Below are 12,779 nucleotides of genomic sequence, written 5' to 3' on the forward strand. Positions count from 1 at the left end.
TGTAATAAATGAAGTTATAAGCATTGCATGGGAGGAGCGCAAGTTATAGTTAGCTCTGCTAACTATGGTGAATTTCAGTGTTTTGTTTTTAGTTTAAAACGTTAACCCCTTCGACGCTTGTGACGGAACGGTTCCGTCATGCACGTCGGTTGGGCTGTGCTTATGACGGAACCGTTCCGTCATGGCCCCGCCCGCGCTCAGATCCTTCAGCACTGCGCGGGAATCCGCGCAGCGCTGAAGGGGTTTTAATGTGGACACTGAGGTATTCACCTAACTATAACATCATTTTAACCTTTGTTTTTCTCAGTGACATTCTAGTTGTTTTTTTTTTTACGTAAAGTCATATTTTATTACAATAAATAAAGCCAATACCCCAAAACTGTGCACAGCAGAGGGTTTCCCGCCTGGCCTCTGCCCGGCCCTGCAGCCAACCCCTCGCTGTGCACGGCCTTTGGCTGTGCACAGCAGGGGGTTGCACACAGGGCAACGGCCAGGTCCTGTTTGCCAACCCACCAGGAGGCAGCCAACCCCACACCGTGCACAGCCTTTATAAAATAATTACAGTCCGGTAATAAAAGGAGCACCTATTAATAATTAGTCACAACTTGCCCTAAGCCTAATGGCAGCCTGTAAAAAGCTGAGAGTATACAAAACGGTTTCATTTGATAAAAGTTATAAAAAGATAAAAGCGGGTCTCACCCACCTAAAACCAGCCTTTTCAAGAATCGGAATAAATAAAAGACTTTCTGGGAGCCTCATAAAAACTGCAAAATATTAAAAGGTGCATCATGTCCTGAGGAGACAGATTGTCGCAGCCACAGGGCATGAGGCACTGGCCTCTATGGGCGCCTTGTGGTTGGGCCAACAGGTAATGAAAAAGGTTGAGACTGAATCTGGTGAGTAAAAAACGATCATGATTGCTTTTGATCCCCAAAAGGTATGTTTCAATAGTTTGTGCAGTTTTTAGCCCAATATACATACGCACACTTGGCTTCCTCAACTCTGTTGCTTCTCTGTCACAACAACGCCTACTAAAAAAAACATTATTTTGCCCAGGTAAGATCCTTCTTACATTTGCCCTCTGGGTTATCAAATAAATCGGTCCTTCCCAGGCTATGAAGGTAATCTCTTACATACTTTAGCCAGCGGATTCGATTAACATTGTCACGGGGAACCGTATTGTGGGCTTGGGGTTATGTGGCCTGCGCTATTGATATCTCCTGATTTACCGATCTGCACCGCCAAGAGACTCTTACTGTAGGTATGTCATATGCTTCTGCCACTCTAGCGGCCGGCCGGATGGTTGTAGGCCCATACCTGTAACCTTTTTTAACATGTAATAAACGGTTTCAAAAAAAAAAAAAAAAAAAAAAAAAAACATTGTCACGGGACAGACAGTCCTCTAAAATATCCTTACCAAAAACATAATCTTTCTTGGCCCAAATCTTTAACCACAATGCTAGTGGACGGAACTCCAATTCATCTGACAAAAATGCCATCCCCAACTACTCTTGATGAACCTCATACGACGAAGCACTTTGTAGCAATGAAAATACCTGTCTCAGGAAGGTGTTTTAATCACTTGCAGGTCCTCTAACCCGGCATAACCCCATATCTCACTCCTATAGCTAAACTTGGCAGTGCACTTGGCTCTATAAATCTTCAAAAGAGCCCCTATCGGTTCCCCCCCCCCCCTCTGAAGCAAAATGAAAAACCGCTGCGGTCTCTCTGACCAGGTCCCCCTTCTTCCGGGTAATCAGGAGGGACCAACTCAGTGCGTTATCAAACACTACTCCGAGATAGGAAAAAAACGTTTTAACGGGTTAATACTGCTGCTTGGTGTTACCCTGCCTGATCTCTCCACATACTGTGTGTCTTTGCCATTGGGGAGCCCAAGAAAGAGCCTACTTACTGACATATTGTAGCTTTCCAGTAGGTCACGGCTTCAACCATCAGTGCTGGCCAAACAGCAGCAGGGTGCCTCCACTTTAGTACATGTGTGATTCATGATAGTATGTGGGAAACCAGCTTTTACCCCATGGAAAGACTTCCACACGATGGTGATTCATCAGTGCAAAGAAGGTGGTCCTGTTAGTTAATTTCAACTCCTCTGGCGTTGTACGTGGTCACACATTTGAAGAAACCCCTGCTGTCTACCTAACTAGTCTCATGGAGCCATGTTCCATACAGATGGTGTCCTTACAGGAATATTCACTCAGTTGCACATATTAGCCACTAGTGTGTCACAGTCAAGAGTCTGCATTTAAAAATAGACCAAATATATGGCTGAAGCTCTACTTATGTTTTTTGTTCTTCCCTGCCCTGCACATCCTGACTTCACCATGAGTGCAGTCCCCACCTTAATATACCTCAATCCTTTGTGTGTTGTTGTACAAGACAGCCCAAAGTCACAGATCCTGTTTTTGCTGCTCTTCACCAGTGCTGAACTTCCCTTTCATTCCATCAGGCATCTCTCCGGTGGGCTGGAAGTCACGGGGCCACTGCTGGTATCGACTACTTTCTTAGGCTTCCCCAGGTGGATTGCAGCTTTCCTTTTTTGCATCATGGCTCCCTCAAACAGGTGTGCTGGGCGCAAACCGGGACAGTGCATCCTGTTACAAAAAATATGTTGGCCCCCAGGACAATCGCAAACTTGTGCTGCTCTAGGGACGTGCATTAGTGAATGACGGACCAGCTGTTTGAATCAGCTGCTCTGTCTTTTGCCCTGCAGTCGTCACACAACTTTCTGTTCAAAGAGGAGACAGAGATCCCCATAGAGGTTGGTACAATGAGTGACTGCGCCCACTTGTAGGGGGATCTGTGGATAGTCCTTGGAACCCCTTTTTGGCCCTCCAATGGGTTACTCTCAGGGGGCACAAGAGTGTGCACTACCTCTTTGTGGTGTGCAGTCAGTACGCCTCCTGGCGGCTTCTTTGCCTCTTCACCTGCATCCATAATATAGCATGGAAGCAAAGGCAAAAGGATTCCCCATTGGCAGCGGGCCACACCCCCAGGCAAATGACGGAACACCCTCTCACTATAGTGTTAGCTCTATATATCCGCTAATGCTATCAGTATAGCTCCTTGTGTAATACTACAGTGCCCCCGGGGCACAGGAAAATACAGACGCACAAGTCCGTCATCCCCCTGGGGCACTGCACGTAATACAGCCCCATGTGAGATGAGAAAGAAGATAGGGCGCAGCACTGGTTTGTACATTTTTGCCAGGGCTGCTCTGGGTTTCCAATCCAGCCTTGCTCTCACGCAAGAACCAGGCACACGCCATCTCCCGTTATTACTCACTGCCATGGAGGTAATCCAGCTGTAGATAAAGCAGAATCCAGGAGAGGGAATCCATGCTCTTCCATTGGGCACCAATCCAGCAGCTGCTCTTGCAAAACAAAGGCCTGGAGGTCTGAAGTCCCTGAAAAGAAAATTCTAAGAAAAGGAGGAGAGTTCCAATTTTAGCATACCATGTTTCTATGACTCTTTTATAGTATTTTCTTATGCAAGCAATTATTTTTACAATCTATTCTTCATACTAGAGTTAATGTGAAATTCTCTTTCCCAGCTTAAGCCTGTATATTGGGGCCAGATTTACCAACCGTTCAAGCAATGCAGCGCAGCAAGACAAGTGAAGAGAGAGCTGAACTGGGCCAAATATACAAATATGTGGGACAGTTCAGCTCTCCTCCTGTGCTGGCGCACTTGTGGCTGTCTAGCGCCATGGTGCAAGTGTGCCTGCATTGTGGGACGCATAGTTTTTGTGCTGAAAGAGGTCCCTTCCTGTACAAAAACTATCCTTAGAGGCATATTCCTCTTTGTAAGTGTGCTGCATTCTACAGCACTCATGCAAAGAGGAAGTAACTTGGAGAAATAAAGACAGCGTATGGTAAGCCAAGACAGTTTTATGTGCTGCCTTGCGTTGCTTTTTTTTTTTTTTACAAAGCTAATCAAATCAGGGTTTACAAATCCCAAAATTGGTTTTGAGTCGGGGGTACCACAAAAAAAGTGACGAATCCCCATAAAACATTGTAGGGAATCTGGCCCTGGGGGTTTAGGACATTAGCTGGTGGGCTCCATTTAAGTATTTCTAATATCGTCATCTTAAATCCCTATTGCATCAGTGGTGGCGACATCAGAGCCCATCCTGTGCCACTGCCACAAACTATATATTTTCGATCAGATGCCATCCGTAACGTGCAGAACCAGAACAAGTAACATTAGTGAATGTCTGGGTGTGAGTGCCCGCAGGTTATATGAGAAGAAAGCACGCTCCCTTGGGTGGTGAAGCCTCAGCGCGCGCTGTTACAGTGACTGGAAATTACTGGTCGCTGCTCCCGGCACGTGCAGTGGCTCGAGCAGCCATGTCACACAGGTACGGAAGTGAGAGCACGGTGGAGCTGAATGCCTTGAGTGTGCGCGGTGAATGTACTCTTAAGTTACACCTCTGACATTGGTGGAATGTGACTGAGATGAAGATGAAGAGGCTGTCAAAGAGACCAGAAGCATCTTGTGGAGCGGCCGAGCGCCGTGAAAGAGCGAAATTGCTTTTTAATTGGACAACATGAGGTGCAGGCGATAGCTGAGGGATTTGCTGCTGGTTTGTGTATTTTAGCACCTTCGTGTTACTCTGGCAGCATCACTGATCTGTACACCTGGGAATCGTTTAGTTCAAGAGAGGCTTTGATGCTGCACTAATCATGCCACTTTGAAGAACCCATTTATATTGCTATTGGGGTGGAAAAGCATTAAACACAGGTGAGCCAACTGTTTCAAACGTAAACAGAGACAGCATGAGAAATGAGAAATGAGTTCACTTAGCGCCAAGGAGACCAGACACAGTAGAGCCAAGAAATAAATCAGTAGGGGGGCTGTTTTATTCTAGACCATTGGTACTCACAAACTTTTGCCCAGTGGTCACAAAGTAAGGCTTGTAGTGTGCCCCAGGGGCTGCAGTGATGCCAGCAGGGTGGCGGGAGGGGGTCTGGGTGGGTCAAGGATTTTGTAAGGAGGTTCAAACACATGTTAAACAAACGGGCAAGCATTTATTTGCAGGTTAATAAATGCTTGCCCGTTTATTTAACATATTTTTCTAAATATTCGTTCTAGCAAATAAACAGCAACTGGTGCTACTGTTCACCAAGGGGGCCGCATTTAAAGTTCAAGAGGCCCCGTGCCATACTTTGAGTATCACTTCTCTAGGCAATCTAGGTTTCAAACTTCTAGCACCTCTGAGGGCTGGCTTTTAGCACCGGCGAACTGGGCCCACACCAAGGGCACCGACCTCGGGAGGGGCCCAGGAGCTGTCTGTATACAGATCTGAATCACTTTCCCTCTGACCTGGCTCTGGCCATTCAGCCCATCCTGAAATGAATCCCTTTTGTTAGGTCTCGCCTGGCGTAGGTTGCGCAGACATGCGCAGTCTCGCTGGCGAGATTTAATGATTAAGGGTAGCTTTCACTAGCGGGGTTTAAGCCCCGCCCCTCTTTTCCATTGGCTGGTGTCACCGTTTATGGTGAATGGTGGCCACCCATTGGAAAAGAGCTTCCAGTGATGTACACTTTTCTCTTATAGAGCCGTCCCAGTTGAACTGGCTGCCCCAACTTACTGCTGGCGTAAAAGGTTTGTTATCTTTATAGGGCCATGTGTTTGGCCCCATAAAGATAAGAAACCTTTTAGCACAAAAGGAAGTCAGGTGAGCCAGTTCAACTGGGGCGGCTCTAAAAGAGAAAAGTGTCTCTGGCTTCTCTGGTGACTTTAACAACCGTGGGCGCTATACCCCGACATTGTCACGTGAGAGCTTGTGTCTCACTCTTCGCCACCCAGCAGGAAGTGTGTGAATCTTCAGGGAGCGAGGGGCACTTATGGAGGGGAGAGAGTGTATCCCCCACGAGCACAAGAGTACCTCTGAGGCACGTGACAGTGAGTGCACATGTGAGGGCGTGTGAGATCCGCAGAGCCGTGTTTTTTGTCTTGCAATTTTATATAGCTCGAACTCAACCCGGAGGTATCATGGCGCTATACACGAGCACCAGCTGTTTCAGACGGGCACATCCATGTTTTGTTTAGGTGTGGGGGGATGAAGTGATTTGCCCAGAATCACAAGAGGTTGAGCCGCAGAGACTCTAACCTGGTAACCCAGCTTTGAGGTCATATGCTCTAACCGTTAGGCCACATCTTAATGAGTCCAGCCTGCAGGGACAGGGGCCCATGTACTTTCACTCCAGAGTGTGTCACTCCTGGGCGTGTCACTCTTAAGTTTGTCAGACCTGTGTGTCTATCCTGAGGTTATCACTCCTGGGTGTATCACTACTGGGTGTGTCAATACAGAGGGTGTCACTCCTGAGTGTGTCACTGGGGTGTGGGGGAGAGCAAACAACCCCGTACTGGTCACCATGTTCTATTTGTATGCCGATGCTTGTTTAAACCCGAGAGGCACTTGGTGGGCGCTATACCCCAACCTTGTCATGTGAGAGCTTGTGTCTCACTCTTCACCAACCAGCAGGAAGTGCGTGAATCTTCTGGGAGAGAGAGGCACTTATGGAGGGGAGAGATTGCATCCCCCACAGGCTCGAGAGTACCTCTGAGGCACATGACAGTGAGTGCATGTGTGAGGGCGTGTAAGACCCGCAGAGCCGTGTTTTTTGTCTTGCAGTTTTATATAGCTCGAACTCGACCCGGAGGTATCATGGCGCTTCACACGAGCTCCAGCTGTTCCAGATGGGCACATCCATGTTTTGTTAGGCGTGGGGAGATGAAGTGATTTGCCCAGAATCACAAGAGGTTGAGCCGCAGAGACTCGAACCTGGTTACCCAGCTTTGAGGTTGTACGCTCTAACCGTTAGGCCACATCTTAATGAGTCCAGCCTGCAGGGACAGGGGCCCATGTACTTACACTCCAGAGTGTGTCACTCTTAAGTTTGTCAGTCCTGTGTGTCTCTCCTGAGGTTATCACTCATGGATGTATCACTACCGGGTGTGTCATTACTGGGTGTATCATTACTGAGGCTGTCACTCCAGAGTGTGTCACTGGGGCGTGGGGTAGAGCAAACAACCCCGTACTGGTCACCGTGTTCTATTTGCATGACGATGCTTGTTTAAACCCGAGATGCGCTTGGTGGGCGCTATACCCCGAATTTGTCACGTGAGAGCTTGTGTCTCACTCTTCGCCAACCAGCAAGAAGTGCGTGAATCTTCTGGGAGCGAGGGGCACTTATGGAGGGGGGAGAGTGCATCCCCCACGAGCACGAGAGCATCTCTGAGGCCCGTGACAGTGAGTGCACGTGTGAGGGCGTGTGAGATCCGTAGAGCCGTGTTTTTTGTCTTGTAGGTTTATATAGCTCAAACTCAACCCGGAGGTATCAGGGCACTTTACACGAGCACCAGCTGTTCCAGGCAGGCACATCCATGTGTTGTTAGGAGTGGGGAGATGAAGTGATTTGCCCAGAATCACAAGAGGTTGAGCTGCAGAGACTCGAACCTGGTTACCAAGCTTCGAGGTCGTACGCTCTAGCCGTTAGGCCACATCTTATTGATGCGGCCGCGAGACGCGATATGTGGTGGGGGAGGGGGAGAAGCGGAAGTTGTGTGCACGCGCGGCCATTGCTTGGAAAAACAAGCATTGAAAATGCAATAGGTCTCGCCTTTGATTAAGTTAAAGCCAGTTGCTTTGCTAATGGTATTGTGTAGCAAAGCAAATGGCTTTAACTTAATAAAAGGCCAGACCTATTGCATTTTTAATGCTTGTTTTTACAAAGGCTGCAGGCGACTTTGTTCACGATACCCCCCTCCCTCTCCCATCTACTTCACACCTCCACCCCTAGGCCTTTCACCTTATATTTGGTACCTTCACGAATGAGCTGCGATGCATATGAATCAGGTGAGGGTGGGGGAGTCGTTTGGAACTTTGTGTAAACAGCCAATGCCTGGCCAATGAATACAAAAGCCCTCACCTGCTCCCGGCAGCACATTTTACTTCGAAGCAGCTAGGAAGAGGAGGTCGGTCAGGACAGCAGCTAGTCAGGCAGTGATGTTCTCGGCCGGGAGAACCTAAATCTCTAATCAGTGTTTTCTAAACATAGGATCTTCTTTCTGGTCAACTGTTTGCACTTACTATGGGGTATGTTAACAAGGAACAGGGAAAATTAAATGCTAAGGGCGCTTAGCGTTAATTTTTTAACGACCGCTATCGCTGGATAATATCGCCTGGTTATCGCGTTATTAACAATGCTAACCGCCTAGGCGATAACAAATCCAGCGATAGCGGCATTTTGGGAGGTTATCGCTGGTAATGCAGCGATAAAACTACAAGGATAGGGATATCCTTGTTGATAGCCCATGGTGGATTTAGCCATGTAATCCACGTCCCATTGGATTACATGGCTAAGTCTGAAAATTAGCAGACATAAAAAAGCAGCGTTAACCGTGGTTAGTGTTGCTTTTTTTGTCTCTAACAGGGTTAGCGTGAAGCTTGATAATAGGAGAAATGTCGCTTAGCAACATTTCTCCTATTATTTTGCTCTGGAACGCCCACTTTGCATCTCATTAGAGATGCAAAGGGAAGCGTAGTGAAAAAGGGTGCTAACATGCCATTTTGCAAGTTAGCACCCTGTTGTTGATAGGGCGTTATTTTTATCTCCGCTTCTTTGGCTTTTAAAGCCAAAAAAGCGGAGATAAAGCCCTTGTTAATATGCCCCAAGATGAGGCCCGGATTCACAAAGGCTTAACGTCAGGGTAGCATTACTTTTGTACTGTAACCCACCACTAAACCTATTTGGGAATTAACAAGCCAGCGCTAATTGGTATTAGCGTTGGTTTGTATGGTAAAGCAATGCAGAGCAGTGTGAAAAGCTGCTTTGCATAACTTTCTGTTAAGGTTACATAGGTGGTACATGGGCGTTCCCATGCAACCAGCCATGCTTTTTGACACTAACAGCAGCGTTTCCTCCATGGGAGCGGAGGAGTGCCGCCCCCCACACTGCTGCGGAAAGCTGGAAAAATGAAATGGTAAAATGGTAATAAAAGGATTTCACTATCATTTTATTTTTCTGGCTTTCTGCCGAACGAGGGGGCAGGCGGTGCCAGGGTGTCTTTGCTGCTGATTGGCAGCAATGACGAGTGGTCCCTTCAGTGTGAATTGCGCGTGTCGGTTTGTCTGGCTACCTTGCTATTGTCAAACCGACATTCATAATTCGAACTAACACAGCCAGGTTGCAGAGCAGGCACATGACTTAAGTGCTCTTTGGAGCTCTGAGGCAGCCTGCTCCTGCCAATCCAGATGATTCTCTCATGAAGCATGAGAGCAGTGTCTTGTCTGGATAAGAGCAATTGGACCTCACTCTCGAGATGTCTGGAGCTGGGGCCAGAGAACACTGAGGATGTGCTGTAGGCTAAGAAGGTAAGTGAAACTTTCTTTTTTAATTTTTAAATGTAAATTTTCGTTTTTTATTTTATTTATGTTGAGACCCCATTTTTGGGGGTCACCAACCACCACTGTCTACTAACATTGGTAGACAGGGTTTAGCACCAAAGATTTACGCCGCTAGAAAGCAGTTGTTAAAAGGAAAAATGTTTTCATTTCGTCTGCCTTTTCCTACTTTGCATGCGTGCTGCACTGTGCAGCACACATACAAGGTAGGAAAAGCTTTTAAACTTGTCAAGCTTTAGTATTTTATACAGAAAGAATATCCTTCCTGTACAAAACCTATTTTAGACTCAGTCACATAGCCTAGCTTTATGGCGCTAAGGTGTGTGCCGGGCTAACAGCAGCTGAAATCAGCACCGGCGCTAGGGGAGGAGAGGAGAGAGCCATATCTCTCTGAATATGGCACTCTCCTGCTCTCTCCCTGTCACTGACACAGCGCAGCCTCTTTGGGTGCTGCGCTGCGTTGCGCATCACCTTTCAGAATCTGGGCCCTAGTGTTAGATGTTTAGAGTCTGTCACTGCATTCTAATACCTGCTGTTTTCTTTGTACTCACCAAACAAATGTAGTACTACAAATATCAAGGACCCCAGAAATGTATTTGAGGATTCAGTGAAGTACTGCAGTTAATAGTTTATGCCTTGTATATCTTTACATAGCAAATTGTAGGCTACAGCTAGGATGAAGTACATGCAAGGAAGTGGGTGGCAAATTTGATTCCTTCCCAGGGCACGGTGTGAGCAAAGGCCGATCCTGACGTCACAGCATGTCCATCTCTCACATGGGTGTGTAATTCATGTGGTCATTTCCCCAAGCAGTTCTGGAACTTCGGCATTAATATGTAGATTAGCGCCATCCACGAGAAAGTGAAGGAGTAAGAGAATGAGGAGGGAGATCCTTGTGCGCCACCAGTGTGTGGCATAAGGATTAATGAAGTACATTTTCAAGTAATGGGCAACTCTTCTTCCGATTATACAGATGTGTGAAGCCATTTAGATGTGCAAGTGGTCTATCCATTAGTCAATGCCTTAGGATGTATCTCAATAGATTGGCAGTCAAAATTCCATTTACATGCTGTGGTTTCTCATAGGTGGGACGGAGTTTGAAGGGCATAAAGGCAGAAGAATAATTTATGTAGTTCATGTGGGGCAACCTTTTTATTACAATGATTAAAGATTTTTCCTGAATATACCCATTGTGTGTCAATTAACAAATGGATTGCAAAGTATGTCTATAGTGTAAAATAGTAAATATGGCGAGCAGTACAAAGAAAAGAAAAATCAGCAGAGGATACATCAACGCGTGTGTTAAACAATTATTTGGATAATTGCCAATAGGAAGAGAAGACTGAAAAGGAAGGCAAAAAGAACAAATCCTAAGCTAAGACAGGGATTGTCTATGACTTGTTTGTGAATACCCAGGAGTGCTGAAAGGTTACAAAGGTTGAAAAGGCCATTACGCTCCCACAGTCATGTGTGTGAGTGTGGAGCCAGGGGGTAGATTATAATGATGTCAAAACCTCTAGGAATCGCAGGGTTAACGCATCATGAATGCATGGTGTCATCGTTAAGGGAATCCCTAAAAGAGAAAACTAACCCTTCCCAGATGTTTGTTATTAGGATATTACTTAAGAGCTATGGCCTCTTCCATTTGCAATGCTGTTGCTTCACGACCCTCAGCCAATTGTGTAACTGTTGTCTGCCAGATCGAAGGACCCAATAAGAAGGAAGCTTTCCACTTCATTTTTTTTTTTTTTAATTTGTAAGGCGCAACAGCTACCCAAAAAGGGTTTCCCGGCGCCAGGCGGACTAGGTGTAGGTTAAAGCAACAGTAGATGGAGTTACTGGTTAAATAACCAGGTCTTGAGGGATCTGCAGAAACGTGTGTAGATGGTCTCTTTGCGAATGGCGGGAGGAAGAGTGTTCCACAGTGACGGACCTAGGTATGCGAAAGATCTTCCCCCCATCCTGGAGAGTTTGAACCTGGGTACTGTGAAATTTTCATGAGTAGCAGACCGTAGATGGCGAGTGGGGGCATAGGGACGAACGAGGGATTGCAGATACTGTGGTGCCGTTCCCATTTTGATCTTGAACATACAGCTCAGGGTTTTGAAATTAATACTGCTCTCTACCCTGAGCCAATGTAGGTCACGGAGGTAGCCAGATATGGGGGTGGCTTTGGGAACCCTGCAAAGTAGTCTTGCTGCAGAGTTCTGTACCAACTGTAGTCTTCGGATCACTGCCTTGTTGGAACCCAGATAAAGGACATTACCATAGTCCAGCCGAGAGGTGATGAGGGCATGGCAGCATCCAGATGATCTTCCTAAGCCATTTCAGGATGGTAAAGCAAATGGCTGTGACCTTAACTGCCTGATGGTGCATGGTTAGGGAGTCGTCGATAGTTATCTCCAGATTACGGACATGGCTGGAGGGCTGCGGGAGGGCACCCATCTCAGCAGGCCAGTGTAGCGGGCACCACAGATCTTTCTTTTTGCCTAGAACGAGGACTTCAGTCTTTTCACTATTTAATTTAAGGTGGTTGCGATTCATCCATGTAGCAATTTTCCCTAGCGCCATCTGAAGAAGAGATGTCGAGCCGGGGTCAGTGCTGGAAAGGGAAAGAATGATTTGGGAGTCACCGGCGTAAGTGAAAAGAGTCAGGCCGGCCTGTTCGGCTATATCCGCTAGAGGCCCGACATATAAATTAAAAAGCAGAGGACTAAGGATGGAGCCCTGGGGTACACCATAAGGTGAAGAGTGAATGTTGGAAGTAGCCGTGGCAGAGAAGATTTGAAAAGTGCGGTTGGTTAAAAAAGAAATTATCCAGTCCAAGGCTGAGCCACAGATGCCCAAGGACCTCAGTGTGTTGATTAAAATTGAATGGGAAATTGTGTCGAACGCTGCGCTGAGGTCCAGTAGTATGAGCGCAACTGTGTCACCAATATCGAGATGATGGCGCAGCTTCTCCGTGACCCCCAACAATGTGGTTTCTGTGGAGAATCTGGTTCTAAAGCCAGATTGAGAGGGGTGAAGGATTTTGTTAGTTTCAACAAACTGGGAAAGATGGTAGTGAATGTGTCTCTCAAGAATTTTTGAGAAGGCAGGCAGGAGTGAGATTGGTCGATAATTAGAGAGAACACTCGGGTCGACAGTGGGCTTTTTTAGGAGAGGGGTTACCATGGCGTGTTTCCAATGCGCAGGGACTGTGGATTCAAGCAGGGAAGAGTTTAGAACATTCAGGATAACGGACAGATGAGAGAGGTCAAGCTGTTTTAATATTGAGATTGGTAGGGGATCCTTCGGAGAACCGGACTTTACTTTATCTAGAATGATTTTCAGAGAGTCTAGGTTTAGA

At 46.8% G+C, this 12,779-nt stretch overlaps 1 protein-coding gene across 2 annotated transcripts in view; it reads left to right on the forward strand.

The window, feature by feature from the left end:
- CPN1 (carboxypeptidase N subunit 1) overlaps positions 1-12,779 on the forward strand; it is a 125,910-nt gene that overhangs the window by 6,248 nt on the left and 106,883 nt on the right. The window lies entirely within an intron of this gene.

The sequence above is a fragment of the Triturus cristatus genome, chromosome 1_2 (genome assembly GCF_964204655.1).
Source record: "Triturus cristatus chromosome 1_2, aTriCri1.1, whole genome shotgun sequence".
Classification (NCBI taxonomy): Eukaryota; Metazoa; Chordata; class Amphibia; order Caudata; family Salamandridae; genus Triturus; species Triturus cristatus.